This window comes from Triticum dicoccoides, chromosome 2B (assembly GCF_002162155.2).
Source record: "Triticum dicoccoides isolate Atlit2015 ecotype Zavitan chromosome 2B, WEW_v2.0, whole genome shotgun sequence".
NCBI lineage: Eukaryota > Viridiplantae > Streptophyta > Magnoliopsida > Poales > Poaceae > Triticum > Triticum dicoccoides.
Window position 1 is genome coordinate 822,705,782 of NC_041383.1, and position 4,577 is coordinate 822,710,358.

General features: G+C 50.9%; 1 pseudogene; it reads right to left on the minus strand.

Moving 5' to 3' along the window:
* Positions 1 to 2,482: 2,482 nt before the first annotated feature.
* LOC119369021 lies at positions 2,483 to 3,535 on the minus strand (annotated as a pseudogene).
* Positions 3,536 to 4,577: the final 1,042 nt, after the last annotated feature.

Genomic DNA, 4,577 nt, shown 5'->3' on the forward strand with positions numbered 1-4,577 from the left:
CGGGTGCTTTTGAAGACACGAAACCCCACACGCCCGGGAGGGACCCCGTCAGGGTGCGCGGCGGCTATGGGCTGCCCTAGGTCGGCCTGACCGCGCCTAGGGCCTCGAGGTTCGCCGCCTTGCAATAAGAAGAAAGAACGAAGAACGAGAAAGAAGAAGAACTAGGGTTAATGAGAAAAGATAAAAGATAAAAAATGGTAGATGAATTGATCGATTGTGTGTTGTTCAATCGGCCGTCACCCCTTAGGTATATAAGAGGCGGCTGGACTTCCCGTGCAAAGAAAAGGCTAGGATTCACGTCTAAAACCCTAGTCCAATTCGGATTGGTTTTGTCCGAACTTTTCAGAACTGTTTGGTTTAAACTGGCTGCATCTTGCGGGTCTTTTTTGTTGTGGTAAAAAACCTCGGATGGAAACGAGTGCAGAAGCACTCTTGACCCTTTCGACGAGACGAACAACTTTCATGTTCAACGTTTTTTGATCAGAAGTCATCTTGAGGGCCAAATTGCTAGTGCAAAACAGGCTATTATTCGCGCTACCGCGCGCAAAACAGGCTATACTCGTGCTAGCCATCAGACAGGGCGTCTTGTAGGGGGCGCCATTTTCTGCCTCTTGACAGAGCTGCATTCCGATGTCTCTAACTTTTGCATACGAATTCAAATTGGAACGATTTTTATATGAAACTCGATAGTTTCGACGAGATGAAGACAATTCGTGTAGTTCATTTTTCCATACGAGGCGGTCTTAGGGGCGTAATGAGCTGAATAGTGTTCTGAATATAAAATCTCATTATTTCGAACACAACTTCGGCCTTCGAGATGATATCGGATGGCGATGGCCCAAACTTCAAAGATGTTCATATCGACAATACAAATCTTTTTTATGTAGATCACTTCTCCATTTGAGGCCATACTAATTAAGTTCTTGAGCGTGCCAAAATCTGGTGTCAACAATAAGTCCCCCGGGACAAGTTGGCTGTGAGGGCATGACCCGGCATGCTACGGACCCAGCTTGCTACAAGATCTGGACCTAGGCAAAGTTCCGTCCAATAGAAACTGAAATACAAGACGGAGACCCCCAACTTGGAAGACACGGAGAACTTAGAGGACTTGGAGTTTAACTCCGACTTTGGGTATAACCCGAAATCTCTTGTAACCCCAAGGACTCATCTATTATATAACGGTGTCCCTGGGTCATCAAAAAGAGGCTCCTTAGAAAGACAAGTTCTCAAGACAGATGTTTTGATGACTCTCGGGACAGATGTTTTGATAGCTTTCGACACAGAGGTAGCGAAATAGCGCCCTTTTAATCGAGACCACCACAATCAATAGAAATCAAGCATGAGTAGGCTTTTACCTCTACTGTGAGGAGCCGAACCTAGGTAAACTCGCATCTCTCAATTCCGATCAACCCCGTTTAAGTCGCCTCGTTGTTACGATGGCCTCACCCCTTAGTCATGTTTCGAGGACAACTGTCGTGACAGATTCCTTCCCTCCTTGTATGACGTCCATCTTCCCCCAACCTATATATACTAGAGGCCTTTGCACTATTTGGATACACAAGTTTTGGAGCCTCCTCTAGTTCTCTAGTTCTAGTTCTAGTTGGTCCTAGTTGACCAACTAGAGGTTGCCCTAGATCCTCTAATCCTCATAATGAGAAGCACAATTTGGTTCTAATCTCCTCCCTCTAATTCTCCGGTGACAATTAACTTTGGATAGCGAAGTGCTGCCAGATACTGAAGACTGTACGCTTGCAACCAAGTAGATAGGCTATGCTTTCGGTCTTCCTTTCGAGGGATCATTCGTGGGCGGTCGCGGGATCGTTCATCTACGGTTCAAGGGAGTTCAAGTACGATCTACACCAACTCGTCTACTTTCGAAGCTACCTTAGATATTAATCAGAGGCACCACAAGATCCATATCACCTACCCTCCGGCTCTGATTGTTGCTTTGGTCATGTGAGGTGGAGGGAGGGGATTCTCATCTCTGATACTTTGTGTAGTAGGTTTTAGAATCGTGGCGACATGTTTCTGACAATAATGCTGGTGTCTTGTCCAAATAAAACAATTCGGCTCAAATCCCTTCTTGGTGACGCTTGGTGTCTCCAAATAGGCAAAACCCTGCTAATTCATTAGACGATGAGGAACTTGTGTTGACCTCATATTGATCATAGAATTCAACTTTTCACCCCTCAATTCCGTTTGGCAGAAGTTACTTCCAAGGTCAAAAAGAAATTGAAACCATGGATGCATAGATCTATATATCTTTATATCCAACACGAAAAATGCTCAAGATCCAAGTATTATGACGGCAATCAATGTTGGGTCAAGTGTTTCCCGTATCAATAACAACAACAAACAAGAAAGGATATTATTTTAATAAAGATGGCAACATTTTCAAACTCTACATCGAGTCGACAGATACTCACACAACAATGGGAAATTTATTCATCCATTTATTTACTCATGCTTATTGATTGGTGATCAGATTCATACATCCATGCATGGAGGACTCACTCATCGTCTTGGTATGTTGTCACTGTGATGGAAGCCCCACCGAGAGCCCACTGTTGAAGGGCCTCTGGTTGTAGCAGTCGAGGTTGTTACCATAGCCAACGCCGAGGACATCGCAGTAGCGCTTGTAGAACCCGATCCGGTTAACAACACGGTCATCCTGCCCCCTACCGCACTCCAGCCTACCATTGATGTTGTTGGTGATGACGCCGTAACCAGGCACCCGGCCAGCAGCGTTGTGCGTGCCCGATGGGGCCCATTGGCCAGTGATCATGGCATGGGACGACAGCTTGTTCGCCTGAGCCGTCATCCAAAACCACAACGTCGTCTTAAACGACACTGTCGCGTCCGTGGCCACCAGGTCCGGGTTGTTGAGAAGGTCCACCCCGATGGCATGCCCCGCGGGGCCATAGTTGTAGTTCCATGAGAGCTAGATAGGGCCGCAACCGTAGTACTTCTTGCCCGACGCGCACGGCCACTCCGGCTTTGGCTCGCAGTAGCTTCCCAGCGAGCCCTGCTCTTGCTTGAAGCAGTAGCCCCAGGCGTACGGTCCGTCGGGCGCCACGGGCCACCTGCCAGTGGTCTCGTGGGAGGTCTGCCCGAGGAAGGCCGCCACCTCCCGCTTCGGCGTCTCCGTGCTCCCCGTGGTGCCGAACGACAAGAACGCTGCGGCGGCGGTGTGGAAGGTGTAGAACCCACAGGCCTCTTGGCGGTCGTTGCGGTGGAGGAGGAGCCGCTCGAAGAGGTCCCTAGATAGGATGGACGACACGCCGTGATCGCCGGGGGAGTGGGGCTACCGCCGCAGCCGCTACGTTAGCTCTGGCAGCCCGCGCCGCAGTAGGGTCGCCGCAGCCGCGCAGTACCCGAATTTGGTGCAGCAGAGACAGTTTGCGCACGTCGCGCCACCAGCCTGCGAGCCGCACTGCTGGGCGTTCAAGGCAGTGGCGAGCGCCGTCGCCAGAACCACGGCCAGGATGGCCACCACCCTCGGGGCTCTCAGTACCGTGGGCATGTATGGCTTCATGAACGATCTTGAGTGGTGCCTGATAGATTATGGCGCCAAGTGCCGCTATTTATAGACCTTTTGTGGAGAAAAGTCGTGGTGTGCCTTAAAACTAGATGAATGTTGTGTGTGGAAAATCGGTGGAGAATGGTCCGGCAGAAAGGTGCGTGCAACGCCATTGTAGTCACTCGTTTGAATTCTGCTGCGTGGCACGTCACAGATTTCGCTGATCTTCTTCATTTTTTTTAGAACGAAGGCTCGCGAAGAGCCCGACTTTGAAGTAACAAAGCCATTAACCGGCCAGGAATTACAGACGCACAACAGACCACATCGGCCCAACGATACAAGGGAGCATTCTAGGGAGCTTACAACTCAACGCCGCGCACAAGCTTCAAGAAAAATTAAAACAAAGCCCATAGCTTGCACTAGCAGAAGACCGCAACAAACAGGTACCAAGGGAAGCGACCACCAAGCAGGATGAGGACCTGCTAAAACAGAGTATGGGCATGAACTGGGCTGACGCCCAGGATGAAGAGATCGAAGCATCTTCCTCCTCTCGTGCCGCAGAGGGCCCTTCCCTCTCGCCTTGGATCGAAAGGCGTCGACCCAGCAGACCCGAGAAGCGCTCACCCTAGAGCAGAAGAGGTGCCGACCTCGAGACCTGGGGCAACTACAGAGCACCACCCCAAAGCCAATGAGCACACAGCATCCTCCATACTGCCGCAACTTAGGACACCAGTAAGCTGCAGGAAAGCCACCGGGAGTAGCTGCTGAAGAAAGGCCAGCAAGGACATCAAGGAGGACCGCAGAACGTCAAGGAGCAAGGCTCGTCGGCCGTTGAAGAAAGAGAACCGGGAGCCCACAGCCGGGACGTGTTGCAGTTGCTGGGAAGGGGAACCCTATCCCCTACCGCCGGATCGAAGGCGCCGTACCGCTAGCCTTGTGACAAACACGTCGCAACCAGTGTGCTCCACCCATGAGGGGAACGGAGACAATGCCAGCCACGCAAATCCCGACGGAACCGCCGCCACCAGACAACCATAGCCGCCCAAAGCTCCAACCT